Below are 16505 nucleotides of genomic sequence, written 5' to 3'. Positions count from 1 at the left end.
GAGAAGAGGCCACCTCATCTGTCAGAAAAAGTGTATGCAGATGCCTCCTCCCCAGTTGTGGAGGGGACTACAAGGCTAGAATATTGTATATGTGGTGGACAAGGTTTCCTTAGAAGATGGTTTTATTTGATTGCTTTTCTTCATTACAGGAGAGGAAAATGAGTAACATGTTAAGACAAAATACAAAATAAAATGTTTTTTAAAAAAACAAATCCAACAAGCTAGAAAATAAATTAAAGGGGGAAAAGGATGTAACCAAGCTGATTTTCAACTTAATTGTGCTGCCTCACCCTACTGGAGACTGCCATGTTCCTGACTTGAGTTCAACCCCATTACCATCTCCTTTCTTTTTCATTTTTTCATTTCATTTCATTTTATTTTATTTTAATACTATCCTTTCAAAGGAGACTCCCATCATCCCCTTTCAATCTATTCATTCAACAAATATTTATTTATGTTCCCTGTGTGTCAGGCACTACAATAATCACTGCTAGAGATACAAAAATGAGACATTATCCCTAACCCTACAGGTTAATGATTTCAGAATTTCCATGAGTTGTGAGGATTACAACTGGATTTAAGGATGTTAAGGAATATGGGTGATGAGGAAGTAGAGTCGGTAGATTCACCCTACTCCTTTGAGAAGTTCACCAGCAAATAGGAAAGAAAAAAAGAAGAGAATAAGCATTTTTAAGTGCCTACTATGTACCAAGTACTGCTAAGTATTTTAAAAATATCTCATTTGGTTGAGATTCTTAAAATCTAGCCACTGCTCAGAATCTTAGGATCTGGACTGCTTGCGTTAGTGATACAAATGCTTAGATTCCTCAAGAGTGTGGCCAATATGATGGATGTTCTAATAAACCTTGTTTTTGACTGAAAGAAACCTTGGGTCAAATTATTTTGGGCAGGACTCACATGTTGTGATTTTGTGATTCCAGCACCTGTAAGCCCCTAAACCTCAATATTTTGGTGACCTGTTCGGGGAGGCTGCCTAATCCCAAGGTCTTCTCCAGCAAAGACTGCAAGGTATGTAAGCCTCCCCCCCTTCTTTCTTGCTCTGCATTTGAGATCACTCTCCAGGACAAGGAAGGCTTGGAGGTACTTTTTCAGGCAGACAGTTACCAAGGCTGTCTCAAACTCAGCCTGATGCTCTCAGGCTCTTGATCCATTGGTTTGGTTTGAGGCCATGGACCTGAGTACACCTTCCACGGCATAGAAGATAAGGATGGACACCCTATCTGGAAGTGTATGCCCAATTCTGTCAATTCTCTTGGTGCTAGGGAATTGGGAAAACTGCAGGTGCTTTTTGGTTCCCTGAGACTTATTTACTTCCTTCCCTCTACACCCCTGAATCCTCCTTCCTGGAGGAACTAGCAAAAGTTAGAATAGCTAAAAACATCTTAGCAGATTCTAGAAGTTTTGTGATGGATCATTAAGGAGTTTTGAAACTTCTCCTTACAACCCTGGTCACTTCCTTCTCCCCCTCCCTTTCCTTGAGTCAAGAAGGTATCTGTTAATCCCTCTCATAGAGGAGAGTTTCACCCTCCCCCTACCTCTACCTTTGAATTCACTCTCCCCCACCTGGCAAAAGGAAGGATGGGCAGCAGCTACAGCATGGGCCCCACTGGCAATGGCCTTGGGCCCTGGAGCAACCTTTGCCTGGAAGCATCACTCAGGTTCAGCACATCCTGCTCAAGGTAAAGAAGCTAGCCTCTGAACTTGGGTAAGCACGCTCTTTTTAAAGTTGTAGTTTTAACTGTTAATGATGAGATATTGATTCTCTGTGTAAAGTAATTTGGAAATGAATTTAACAAAATGGAATTCACCTGATTGGTAATGGGTTTATTTCAAGTTTCAAATTGGTGAACTTTTTGTATCAGTTATGTCAAGCAACTTTTCATAATTTGGTTACCACTAAAACAATTTGACTTTTGTTGGTTATTATTTTAATGTATAAACTTGAAAAAGCTTGCTTGGGTTTTGGCTTGCTGAGAATTTGCAAGAATATAGAAATAATGTCTAATAATTGGCTTTTTACACCAGGACAATTTTAAATTTGAGATGTAAATCCTGGAAAAAGTTTTTCCTAAGCTGTGATTAGTAAAACTTGTTGTTTGAGGTAAAGGCTCATGGGACCATAAATGATTTTATTGAGTTGTCTGATGGATAATAATCCATCAATAGTCAATAACCCACCATGTCTGAGAGAAAGGTCACAAGCTACTCAGAGAATGTGTTAGTGGTGGGAAGTCTGCATTGGGAAAAGCTGAGGGGAGAATTTTAGCCTCAGTTACAGATTGGATCCTCCTGGCTCAATTACCTCATTGTGTTCCTTTGAAAAGGAATGTTACCCACCTGGTTATTCATGAGTCTGGCTATGAGGTGGATTTGATACTAACATGGTTGGAAAACTGAATTATCTGAATTCAAGATGTTTTATCCTGAAACATTTGGGCCCTAAATCTTGTCTCTGCTTTATCCTTTTATAGCAAATTTCTATAGTCAGAGCAAATAGACAGTAAAAGATCAATGCAAGTGTGTGAGATCTGGCTGTTTTGACCTGAATGTGTAGTCATTCAATGTCCAAACAACTGAAATTAAATCAGAAACATCTTCAGTTTGGTTTGGGGAGGAGAATTTCAGTGATAATTAGAATGAAAGTCAGTCTTTTGGCCAAATTCATTTGTGTAACTATTGAACTCAGGGGTGGAAACTTCTACCTGCAGAAGTGTTACTTAAACTTTTGAGATCAGATAATCCTGCCAGTCAAGTATAAATGATTTTAATAGGGCTCTTAAACTTTTGCTTCTCACTATATCTGGCTCTGCAGTCTTTTCTGTCAGATTTGTGTCTTCTAGACTACAGGCCATTCACCTACAGTTGTAGCAAACAGCGGGTACCAGCCAATGTCCCCCCATTATTCCCTGGATGCAGCCTGTGCTTGGTCCCACTCAACCTCCTCTTTGGGAACTCCTTGAGGCAGGGACAGCTCTATGTCCCTTGCCAGCAGGAAGCTTCAAAAGCCAAGACCTTCACCCCTTATCCCAAAAGAATTTGGGCCCCATTTGTTTGAGGGGGAATGATGGGGATGGGATCTGGACTCCAAAAAGGAAAAACCCTAGACTTTCCCACCTGGCCAAATCTCTGGCTTTTGCCTGAGGCTATAATCCTATCAACTGGCCTTACACTGTGGCTGTGCCAAATCTCCCAATTCTATTTTGTTACTTCCCATTTCCCCATGGCCACTTCTCACTCTTAATCCTATCTAGACTTCATTCTCTCTTGGCCATGTGGTCCAGGTCCTGGGCTTTCTGTTCACTCCAGTTTACTGGCCACTCCCATCTAGATCTTCCTTAGACCCTTCCTCCAGTCACCCCAAACTGCTTGGCCACTCCTAGATCCCTCTCACAGTCTTTCTGTGTGTAAGGTCCATCTGGCCTCCATTAAGGTGCTCAGATTCTTAAAATGTAGCCAGTAGCTCACTAATGTTCCGACTCCTTAAGAGTCTGCCCAATAAGACGGACGTTCTAATAAACCTTGTCTTTGGTTGAAGAAAAAATCTCATTTGATTCTCACAAAAATCCTGGAGAGATAGGAATTATTATTATGCCTACTTCACAAATGAAGAAAGTGAGACAGACAAAGGTTCATTAATTTTCTTGAGGTTAAACTTGAGATCTGAGGTAAAATTTGAACTCAGTTCCTCTTCACTCTAAGCCCATTGCTCTATCCACTGTATTTAGGTGAGAAGCTAGAGGTTCAAGTAAAGTCAAGCATAAAGTTTTTGTTTTAAGATGAGTATCAAAATATTCATAGGGAGACTTTCTGTGAGAGCAAAGACCTGGAAACAAAGTAGAAGTCCATAATAAGGGAATGCTAAACTAAATGAATTTTATTTTGCCATAGAAATAATGAATATGATTAATTCAGATAAGCATTAAGAAGACATTTCAATATATGAACTGATGCAGAATGAAATAAGCAAAACTAAATATATGTCTATGCATATCTGTATGCATAGACACATCCATATATGTGAACATATATGTATATGTATGTGTATATATGCATATGAGCATGGATAAAGATTCTTTAACTGGTTTCAGATTGCCTGCCACATGTTTTGGAGAAGTGAGTGAACAGCCAGAACCATCAGCCTTTTCAAAAGGCCTAAGTCAGCTCTCACTGTCTCTGCTACATTTTATCTTAGAGGAGCAAGGTGACTCATTTGTGACTCTCACGAGACCAAGGAAAAAGGAGGAGAGCTTTCCATCACTCTGAAAGATGTTTATTTTTTCTTTTCCATTCTAGGTTCAGAGGGGAAAATCTTCAATCTGGGTTAAGAATTTGAGGTTCACTAATCCAGGCATCAGAATCCAGTCCAGGGGTTGCAGCCTCACAGCGTCAATGACATGAGGAGCAAGGAACAAGGAGCTTCCTTGGGAGAGACCTTCAAGACCCCAGCCCATAGGGAGGACTCACCTGGCAGTGATTTTGGCCTTCAAATGAAATGGACAGGACCGATGCTATGTAAGAACTGAGCTACTACCTCAGTGTGGAAAGCATTGCTTTAATTCTCTTGTATTATTGCGCCATCTCTCTAATGCTTCCTTATAGTGTGGAAGAAAAAATTCAGCACACTGCACTTTGTACACAAGTAGGTCAGAGACAATTTTTTAATTAGTGAAACTATTTTAAGTCTAAGCAGCTCTCCTCAGAGGCAACTAGGTAGTGACATAGTGCACAGAGTGCAGGGCCTGGAGTCAGGAAGATGAGTTCATGTTGAACCTCAGAAACTTAATAGCTTTATGTCCCTGGGCAAGTCATTTAGCCTCTGCCTCAGTTTCTTTAACTCTAAAATGGCATCAACCACACAGGGTCATTGTGAAGATGAAATCATGTAACATTCGTAAAATTCTTAGTACAGAGCCTGGCACATAGTAGGTACTTATTAAATGTGTGTTCCTTTCCATTCTTTGCTTGGGGAAAGAGAAAATCAAAAGAGACAAAAATCTGTCCTTCCTCTGAACATCTCTCCCTGAGACAGACCATTTTCACTCACAATTTAAAATATTTTCTCCCAAAGACACAATTCTAGAATAAGACAAAACATAGATGCATAAATTTCAATGCAGGACTTAGGTTAAAAAATGATGAAGAAATACTGATAAAGATTCCTCATTGTAGGGGAAGCAAGGACTTCAGAACAAAGTGCTATCCAAATATGATTTTGTACTATGTAGCCTAAAGAGGCAACAGGTTATGGGAAAAGGGCCGGGGGGGGGGCGGAGTGTTAGTATGTTTCCCCACTAATTAAATCCTCACCAGTTAAGGAACTCGTTATGTTTAGCTCCTCAACACTCCCACCTTGTTTTCATCTTCCCCACTCATGCTTTCCTCACAAGTTAAACTCCCAAATGATGCCTGACCTAGAATTGGCCCTTTGTCTATGTACCCCCATTTTTTGCTTACCTAGACACAGCAGTTCTACCCACAGTAGCACAGAGCTAGAGGTGGTGACAGGCTGGGGCAACCATGGTCAGGAACCCCATGGCAGGCAGGGGATGGCAGGAGTAGACTCCAAGCAGCATGGATTCAGAAAATAGCAACACAAACTGGTCCCACCAACCCAAGCACAGTCTATGCTAGAGGGCATGTAAACACCCCTTCTAAAAGAGGAAATAAGCATTGGTTTTCTACCTCAGAACCTCCTCCACTCCCACCTGTTTCATTGACCCTCCTCCCACTGAACTCCCTCTTATTTCTGCTCCTTCTCTAGCAGAGGAATGCAGGGTTCCCTGGCCCTGAACCCACACAGTTGGGACCAATTCATTACATGACTCTAAATTTAGAGAAATATACTAGATAGTGACAGGGGAACTCAAGGGTCGAGTTGTGAGGGAAGTAGAAGTTTGTTTGCGTGTGTGTGTGTGTGCGTGTGTGTGTGTGTGTGTGTGTATCTTATATGTGTGTATATATATACACACATATATACATGTTATATATATGTATACACACACACACACACACACACACACACACACACACAACACACATATATATGGGGAGAGAGAGAGAGAATATGAATAGATGGATGGATGGATGGATGTGTAACCTTAGTGAGGAACACGATATGTGCGGAGTGGTGGAAATGGGAAAGCAATGCTTGAAATTTGATAGGACACAGATTTAGAGCAGAAAGGGATCTTCTAGGTCATCTCACAAAGTCTCCTGGCTTTACAGATGAGGCAATGGGGGCCTAGAAGGTTAAGGAGCTTGTCTGGCGTCACACATATAGAAAGGGGCAGAGTCAGAACTACAGTAGTCCTCCAACTTCTAATCTGGCCTCTTCATCACACTTGGCTGCCTTTTTCTTTCTCCCCATGCTTCCAACCAGATTTCCCTGAATAACCGGAGTGCTTCAGTGATTTGGAGCCAAACTCTCAGGAAGGTGGGAGCCTTAGTCTCTCCTGGCAGTGGGATGGGGGAGGGGTGGGAGGTGGTAGTGACTAAGCCACTTTTGGGCATAGGACACAGATATCTCTCCACATGAGATGAGGTTTGGTGCTTCCCCACATGGTTCACCACCTCTCCTGGCCCGAGATCTGGAGTACAGAAATCGCAAGGTCTTACTACTTATTTACTTCCTATTGTCTCAGAAAATATCTCATTGAGTGATGGGTGGCAGCTTTAGGGGATGTCTGTTTCTTCTTTAATCAAACCCTTTCCCCTGTCCTTGGTCCTGAGGTTCATGACTGTCCCATTGTCCCACCTTCTATGTTCCTTGCCTTAACTCTCCTAGATAGCCCTAAACACAGGGAAGAAGGAGAGAATCTCATAGAGGAACCAAGTGAGTACAGCTGGCTCTCTTACTGGCTGACCCAGTGTATGGTGGGACACAGACATATCTTGCCTAGAGGTATAGAGGACTGGAGGCTGAAGAAAAGGAGGCTTGTGGGAGCTCAGCAGAGCTGCAAGGAGGGCAGAAGGTCAGCTCTGTAGCATAGCCAGGACAACATTGGAGATGGGGAAAAGTGGAGACATTACATGGCAAAGCCTATACAACCAGGAGTTCAGGACAGTGCTTCTCAGAAAGGGCTAGTATGGGACTCTCAGGAGCACTGTGAGGTCAGTAGTGAGGGGACGGGAGATAATAATATGATTTAATCCTCACAGTTAGCCTGTAAGTTAAGTATTATAAACATTATTATCCCCATTTTACAGATGAAGTAACTGAGATTCAAAGACAGCATACAATTTGCCCAATTATCATAGGATCATAGATTTAGAGATAGGAATGACCTCAGAGATCATTTAGTCCAATCCCTCATTTTACAAATAGGGAAACTGAGGCCCATAGAATTTAAGCAATTTGCTCAAAGGCACATAGGTCACAGAGTTCTGCTTTGACTGCCAATAAAAGCTTCTTTCCAATGCAGTGTATGCAAATTCTATGTGGTGGAATCAGGATTCAAATTCAGATCTTCTGGGTTCAAATTCAGTGTCTTTGACAGAAGATTGTTGCCAGCAATCAAATAGTGCACCGAACAGAAGAGCGCGAAATAAACTTGAGACATGGGCCAGGCGGAGCAGCAGAACTGACTCAGTTTATTCATCTGAGGGTACAGGATAAAGAGAGAAAATCTAGCCTAACTTCAAAGAGTCCTCCCTGTGAGATACTCCCCAGAACATCTGCTGAGGATGTGACAACATACATTTCCTGGTTATCAGGGTTCCTAGATTGGGTTGTATTTTCCAAGGTTTTCCCAGGCGCCTTGGTGCCACCTGCATAGAGGAGTGAATGTGTAAATCTAAGGTTCAAAGATTGAGAAGGAATGTCTCAAGAGCTTCCCTTGCAGGGGGAGATTTGGAGAGCCCTGCTTCCTAAATGATTGAGCCCTACGGGTTAAGCCTGGGCAAGAGTCAAACTCTGTCCTGGATCTTAAACCCAGATTAGACTCTTAGAGCCAGCCCTCAACAGAAGATGAAGATGTTCAGCTAAGGAGAGTGAGGAGACAGGGCTCTGGAGTGAGGTGTCTTGCAAACCCAGCAGCTGGGAGGCTGGGAGGCAGGGCTTGCTCTTGGCTTACAGAAATGGGCTGAGGATGGGCAAGGCTGGATCTTTTTTTTTTTAGTAGTACTTGGACAACATTGGCTTGTACTTTTTAGCTTCTGTCTTATCTATACAGATAGCAGCAACAGCAACAGTATCTCTAGCACTTTGTAATTCTTTAATGTAGCAATACTTTGGCCTTCCTAAGCACTGAATGGGCTTTGCCCTGGTCAAAGTGAGAACTCTGAAAGACCTTATCTACACATCCCAACTCCCCAGTTCTTCCTCATCTCTCTGTTTTCTCTAGGGCGAGAACTCAGTGTCTTATTCACTTTAAAGTACACAAATAATCCCGAGGAAGAAGCATCAGGACACTCAACTTCTCGGAATCCCCAGGACTCATGACCACCTCTATCCCTCCCACAGTGGCCCTAACCTGCTTGTTCCCACAAGCACCAGGTTGAGGAACCTGGTGGACCTAAGCCTGGAGACCAACTACCTCATGAACCAACTTTGCCATTCTAGACATCACTGAAAAACAACTCAACGACAACAACACTAGCCCCCGGGGCCTCAGCCTAGTGTTGCCTGCCTAGTCATTCAGCCAGACTATCTTGTACCTACTGCCTTTTGTGTTATCTGGATTGGAGAACATAAGTAAGGACTTTCTCCTTCCTCTCCCTTATTAGTATTCCCAGGGTCCTTCCAAGTTTCACAGTCAGAGTGACCCTGTAGTGTTGATTGCATTTGTTTTCAAAGCTGCCCAGCTTGTCTTTGCTTCCTTGTTGGTTTTCTTTTGTTTTCTGCTGTGCACCTTTTATTTCATTTTTCCCCTTCCTCCCCCCAAGATGGCTACAATTGAGCATGGATATGTGTGTGTGTGTGTGTGTGTGTGTGTATGTGTATACACACATAGATATCTATAAACATACACATATGTACACATTTCCACTCACACACATATATATAAGACCATACTATGGTTATTTCCTCCTATCATCTGTTTCTCTGAAGGTGGATAGCATCTTCCTTCATAAGAAAAACACATTTCCATGCTTTTCTAAATCAGCCAGCTCATCACTTCCTACATCACAGCAATTTTCCTTTCTGTATTCAAATAGCATCTTCCTTCATAGGATCTTGCCATTTAATTTGAGTATTTATAATAGTCAGAACGATATGATTGCTCAAAGTTGTTTTTAAAACAATACTATTGTTACTGTATACAATGTTCCCCTGGTTCTGCTTCATTCTTTCACTCTTTAATTTCACTCATTATTTTGTGGAAGTCTCTCTATGATTTTTCAAAATCATCATGTCTTATAGTAGAGTAGTATTCCATCATGAACATATGCCATAATTTGTTTAGCCATTCTCCAATTGACAGGCATCCTCACAATTTCCAGTTCTTTACCACCACAAAGAAAGCTATAAATATTTTAGAACATGTAGGTTCTTTTCCATTTTCCTTAATCATCTTGGGAAATAGCCCTAATAGTGGTATTGCTGAGTGGAAGGGTATAGGCAGTTTATCACTTTTTTGGGCATAATTCTAAATCTCTCTCCAAAATGTGCAGATTAGCTCACAGGTCCACCAAGAATGAATTAAGGTCCCAGTTTTTCCATATCCCCTCCAACATTTGTCATTTCCCCCTTCTATCATTTTAGCCAATTTGATAGGTGTAAAATGATATCTCAAGGTTGTTTTAGTTTGCATTTCTCTAATCAACAACAATTTAGAGCATTTTTTCATAAGACTGTAAATTATTTTGGTTTCTTCATTGGAAAACTGCTTGTCAATATTCTTTGGTCATTTATCAATTGTGGAATGACTAGCATTCATACAGAGTTGACAAAGTTCTTTATATATTTAAGATATGAGACCTTTATCTGAGAAACTGTTTACCAATTTTACCCCATTTTCTGCTTTCCTTCTTATTTTGGCTACAATTATTTTATTATTACAAAAAACTTTTTAATTTCATGTAATCAAAATTGTTCCAATTTACATTTCACAACACTCTCTAACTCTTTGTTGTTCATAAGTTGTTCACCTCTCCACAAATCTGATATGTAATATGTTCAATGTTTTTGAAATGTTCTTGTAATATCTCTGTTTATATCTTGCCCATGTATCCATTTTGACCTTATCATGGTAAATGGTCTAAGATATTGGTCTCTGCCCAGCTTCTGCCAGACTGATTCCTAGCTTTCCCTACATTTTTTTTTACCAAATAATGAATTCTTATCCTCAAAACTTAAGTCTTTACACTCATCAAACACTGAGTAATTACATTCATTTGCTGTTTTAGATTGTATGTCTACTCTGTTCCACTAATCTACATTTCTATTTCTTAGCCAGTACCAGATACTTTTTTTTTTTCATGTGAGGCAGTTGGGGTTAAGTGACTTGCCCAGAGTCACCTGGCTAGTGAGTGTTATGTGTCTGAGGCTGGATTTGAACTCTGGTCCTCCTGACTCCAGGGCCCTATCAACAGCAGTGGCTATCCACTGCGCCACCTAGCTTGCCCCAGTATCAGATACTTTTTATAATTGCTGCCTTAAAATATAGTTTAAGTTCTGGTGTTGCTAAATCTCCTTCCTTTACATTTTTTTCCCATTAGCTCCTTTGTTATTCTTGATTTTTGTTCTTTCAAATGAATTTTGTTATTATTTTTTTCTAGCTCCATAAAATATTTTTGGTGATTTAATTGGAATGACATTAGATACATAGATTAATTGTGGTGAAATTATTATATTTATCATATTGGCCCTGCCTGCCCATGAACAATTAATATTTCCCCACTTATTTAGATCTAATTTGGTTTGTATACAAAGATTTTTATGTCTTTGTTAATATAGATCCAGGTTTTATTTTAGTAAATGTATTCTCAGATATTTCATACTGTCTAGAATTATTTTAAATAGGGTTTCTCTAACTATCTCTCCCTGCAGGATTCTGTTGGTAATATGTAGCAATGAAGATGATTTATGTGGGTTTACTTTATATCCTGCTAATCTGCTGAAATTATTAGTTATTTCAGTTAACTTTTTAGTTGTCTTTAGAATTTTCTAAGTATATCATCATATCATCTGCAAAAAGAGATAGTTTTATTACTGCATTCTCTATTCTGATTCTTTCTATTTCTTTTTCTTCTCTTATTGCTATTGCTACAATTTCCAATACAATATTTAATGACATTGGTAAAAATGGGCATCCTTGTTTCATACCAGATCTTACTGGAAAGGCTTCTAGCTTATTCCCATTACAAATAATATTTGCTAATGGTTTTAGATAAATGCTTCTTATCAATTTAAGGAAAAGTCCATTTGCGTCTATACTTTCAAGGGTTTTTAATAGAAATGAGTGTTGTACTTTATTCAATGCTTTTTCTGCATCTATTGATACTATCACATGATTTTTGTTACTTTTATTATTCATACAATCAGTTATGTTAAATGTTTTCCTTATGTTAAACTATCCCTGCATCCTTGGTATAAATTCCACTTAATCATAACATATAATCTTTGTAATGTATTGTAATATTTTAGTTAGTATTTTATTTAGGATTTTTGCATCCATATTCATTAATGAAATTGATCTACAGGTGGAGTTGTGAACTCATCCAACCATTTTGGAGAGCAATTTGAAAGTAAACCCAAAGGACTATAAAAATGTGCATACCCTTTGACCCAGAAATATCACTTCTAGGGCTGTATGCCAAAGAGATCATAAAAATAGGAGAAGGACCCACATGTACAAAAATATTTATAGCAGCTCTTTCTGTGGTGGCAGAGAATTAGAAATTGAGGGGATGCCCACCAACTGGAGAATGGCTGAACAACTTGTGGTATATAAATATAGTGGAATACTATTGTGCTATAAGAAATTATGAGCAAGTGGACTTCAGAAAAACCTTCTATTTTGTTTTGTTTCTTCTTTCTTGTGGTTCCTTCTATTGGTTCCAATTCTTCTTTACAATATGACTAATGTGAAAATGTTTGATAGGAATGTATATGTAGAGCCTATGTCAGACTGCATGCCATCTTGGGGGGGGATTTAAAACTCAAAACCTTAAGGAAGTGATTGTTGAAAACTAAAAATAAATTAATTTTTAAAAAGCAGTTTGGTAGGACCCCTCCTTTACCTATTATTCTAAATAATTTATTTAATATTGAATTAGTTGGTCTTTAAATGTTTGATAAAATTCACTTGTAAATAAATCTGGTCTTAATGCTTTTTTCTTACAATGCTCATTTATGGCCTATTCAATTTCTTTTTCTAAAATAGACCTATTTAGATATTCTACTTCCTCTTCTGCTAATCTGGGGAGTTTGTATTTTTCCATTTATCTTAAGTTGTTAAATTTACTGGCATATAATTGGACAAAATAACTTCTTATAATGGCTTTAATTTTGTCTTCTTTAGTGTATATTCACCCTTTTCATTTTTGATGCTAGTAACTTGTTTTTCTTCTTTCTCTTTTTTAATCATTTTAACCAACAGTGGATTCAGTTTATTGATTTTTTTCATAATACCAAATCCTAGTTTCATTTATTAATTTGATGGTTTTCTTACACTCGATTGTATCAATTTACCTTTAATTTTTAGGACTTCCTTTATTTGTGGCACAGAGGGGGTCATTTTCATTGTTGTGCTTGGAGCTACAGAAGAAGGAAGGTTTACTAGTGGCCTCGACTGAAGAAAGCATCTGGAGAATATAAAGATGGAGCATCCTACACCAGGTATCACGAGAAGGACAGAAAAGAGAGTGAATTAAGAGGTAGCTAACATGGGGGCGGCTAGGTGGCACACTGCATTGAGCACTGGCTCTGGAATCAGGAGGACCTGAGTTCAAATGTGGTCTCAGATACTCACTAGCTGGGCAAGTTACTTAGCCCAATTAGTCTGATTGCCTTGAAAAAAGTAGCTAATATGAATGCCTCCATTTAATTAGATGAAATTTGAAAGAGTTAAAAAGTAAAGTCCTTCATTTAGTATTAAAAGCCCAACTTCACATGTAGAAGATAATTGAACTGTGCCCAGATGTGTGGTTTTTAGTGGACAATAAGTCTGGTACCATTAAATCCTATGATAAGGAGTCCTAGGTCTAGACTTGAAAGTGAATTTAGAGGGCCTCTAGTCCAAACCCCTCATTTTACAGATAAAGAAATATTAAGTTGTGCCCCCAGGAATGGTGTCACATGATCTTAGGTTGCATTTAAAAATAAAGATGTCCATAATGAGAAAGTTAATCATTCCACTGCTCTGGTTAGGCTACATTTGAATCATTAAGCCCTGTTCTGCAAACACATTGAAAAGTTGAGCAACAAGATAGAGGATTAGACATTTTCTCTGATCCCCATGAACTCTCAAACCTCTCCAAAATGCAAATTAAGCACCAAAGATAAAGCAATTTCAGCTATCTGCATGGACTAGGACACCCAAAATCCAAAAGAAGGTAGAAAAAAAATATGAACTGATACCTATCTTGAGCTCACTCAGGACCCTTCCCCCACTACCAACAGCAAGGCTGCTCTAATTGATCCAAGAACCAACAAACAGCTAGGCTTGCAACAAAACCCAACCTCACACTCCAACCCCACCCCTCCCTCTTTGCAGTGCAATGGAGATCCTGGCTCCAGGTTGCAGAGGTTTGCTTGGACTACAACAGACAGCCAATGTGACAGCAGCCCCTCAGGAGCAGAACCTTGCTTGGGGCCTTGACAAAGTCAGGGAAAAATAAGAGGTCAGGGGAGAAGAACGAAATTAATAAAGATCTCTGGAAGAAGAAAAGTTGAGGACCTTGAATATAGGCAGATAAATCAAAAGGGAAAACATTAACAACAGAAGGCGATATGACCTCCAGGTCTAGTAAATGAGTTCAAGCATCTATGAAAAAATACAGCAAAAGAAAGGAAAATGACTCAATACTTGATAAGACAGAGGAACCTGTGGACTGTAATGGGAAGATGGAACCACAACATGAAGTTCCTGAGAGGTGCAAAAATGAAATGAGAATTGTGAGAGCAGAATTTATGGCCTGCACAGCAAAAGCAATGAGCAGAATAGAAAAATTTGAATCTACAATGTGGAGCCTCACCAAAGAAATAGAAGAGAGAACAATAGATTGGAAATGCAAATATATAGAAGTGAAGGACAATCTAGAAGAGAAGCAAAAAACAATAAAATTGTTCTGAGAGAGAGGCACCATGGGAAAAAGGAATCAGTGAAGAAAGCTCTACAAGGCAGTAGGAAAAACTACCTAGAGGAGAGAGCCTGGAATGAAGACCTTGGAAGTTTTGAATGCTTAAGGAATACAGAGAACAAGGAGAAACTAGGTAATTATAAGCATCAGCAATGGGAGAATGACTGTCTTGTTTAGACAGAAAGAGAATGGCTAATGAAGAGAGTGAATGAAATCTTCTTTTGGAAAGTGGCATAAAAATGAAATTAAAAAAAACTAATGAATAGCCTAGTTGAAACGGAGGAGAGCAACAGGGAATTTACTTGATTAACAGAAGGAAAAAGAGAGTGAAGGATTCTATAACCAGTTAAGTCAGGCTAGAAAAAGGAAGTAATGAACAAAACACTAAAGGGAAAGGGGTAACAAATGAGAGGAAGGGATCAAGAGTTAAGGGAAGACTGTGAGAGGGAATAGGGCCACTTTAGTAAAGATTAAGGTAAAAGTAACTGAAGGAAAGCTAGGTAGAGCAGTGGATGGAGTGCCAGACCTGGGGGCAGGAAGACTCATTTCCGTCTGGCCTCAGACAATAGCTGTATGACTCTGGTCAAGTCACTTAACCCTGTTTGCCTAAATTCCTCATTTGTAAAGTGAGCTGCAAAAGGAAATGGCAAACAACTCCAATATTTTTGTCAAGAAACCCCCTAAATGGGGAAGGGGAGGGGGGTCATAAAGAATCAGACATGACTGAAATAACTGAACAAAAGTAACTGAAGTAAAAAATCATAACTTTAAAAAAATAAAATTAGATGTACTATTTCATGCAATTTTAAATGTGAATAGATTAAGCAGTTTAATACAATAAAAAAATAGGGAGAAATTTGGTATGAAAACAAAACCCTACAATCTGTCATTTATAAGAAATACATTTAAAAAACAAAGAGATATACATATGCACACATATACACACACACAAACTAAGGGCATGGAAATTTTTTTACTATATATCAAGTGAATCCAAAAAAAAGCAAGAGTGGCAATCATGCTATTTGACAAAACAAAAATAAACATTAAGAAAAAGAATAAATAAGGAAACTACATAAGGCTGAAAGGAACCACAGACAGCAGCTGGCTCTTTTAGCACATTAATATAGTTGGGAGAATGGGAAAGGGCAGCAATTGGCATCTCTGGAAAGATTAGAGCTCTAGTGTCATGACAGTTTTCTTGGTTCAACCACCTTAGAGAAGAACTTCAGTGGTCATATCATCTGACCTGCTCCTGAATAAGAATGCCCTCTATAACACCTCTCCTAATTACTAATTCATCTTGTCAGATGACCTCCAGTGAAAAGAAGCTAATTTTTCAAGAAACCCATTTCACTTTTGGACCTCTCTGATTGTTAGGACTATTTTCCTTACATCAAGCCTGATTCTGCTTTTCTGCAATTTCCACCCATCCATTGCTCCTCATTTTCACCTCTGACGCCTGACCACATACAGTTAGTCATTCTTTCGTATCATAACTTTTCAAATATTTGAAAATAGCCCTCATAGCAAGTCCCCTTTTCTACCCGTTCTTGTATGTCCAGTATTTATTGCCAAAACTTCTAGTGTATCCTCATTGCACATGATGCTTGGTTTTGGTTTTAGGTAGATTCTTTTTTATGATATTACAAAAGGTCCCTCTATAGCTATATTTTGTAGAGTTTTTAGCCTGAAAGTGTACTGTACTTTGTCAAAGGCTTTTTTTCATCTATTAAAATTATTATGTGGCTTTTGGATGTTTTGGTTTTTAATGTGATCAATTAAGTTGATTTGTTTTCTTAATGTTCAACCATCCTTCCCTATTTGGCATTAATCTTATTTGTTCAGAGTGAATAATTTCTTGGACAAATCACTGTAGTCTGTTTCATAGGATTGTGTTTAAATTTTTTGACTCAATGTTCACTAATTACATTGGCATATAGTTTTCTTTCTGTGTTTTGTCTTTACCTCATTTACATATTATGACTCGATTTATCTTTTAAGGAATTCTGGCTGGGTGTTTCTCAGTTTCTGAGAATAATTTATGGGGTATGGGCACTGATTGTTCCTTAAAAGTTTGGTAGAATTTTCTGTACATCTGACAGCACCAAAAGGTTTTTTTTTCCTTGGGTGGTTCCTTTACAGCTAGATTAACTTCCTTTTCTGAGATTGGGTTACTTAAGATCTCTATTTGGCCTTCTGATAGTTTGGATATTTTGCAGTTTGGAAGGTATTCTTTT

At 38.9% G+C, this 16505-nt stretch overlaps 1 long non-coding RNA gene across 1 annotated transcript; it reads left to right on the top strand.

Moving 5' to 3' along the window:
* Window positions 1-1879: 1879 nt before the first annotated feature.
* On the top strand, window positions 1880-16100 carry LOC144457840 (uncharacterized). The gene is made up of 4 exons (XR_013487386.1): window positions 1880-4533; window positions 8364-8713; window positions 12669-12802; window positions 13680-16100. It is a non-coding gene; the product is annotated as an uncharacterized LOC144457840 (long non-coding RNA).
* Window positions 16101-16505: the final 405 nt, after the last annotated feature.

Source organism: Phascolarctos cinereus, unplaced genomic scaffold, assembly GCF_003287225.1.
Source record: "Phascolarctos cinereus isolate Bilbo 61053 unplaced genomic scaffold, phaCin_HiC Scaffold_5;HRSCAF=322, whole genome shotgun sequence".
Classification (NCBI taxonomy): Eukaryota; Metazoa; Chordata; class Mammalia; order Diprotodontia; family Phascolarctidae; genus Phascolarctos; species Phascolarctos cinereus.
The sequence above is the reverse complement of the archived record's forward strand: the minus strand, read 5'-3'. Positions and strand labels throughout refer to the sequence as shown.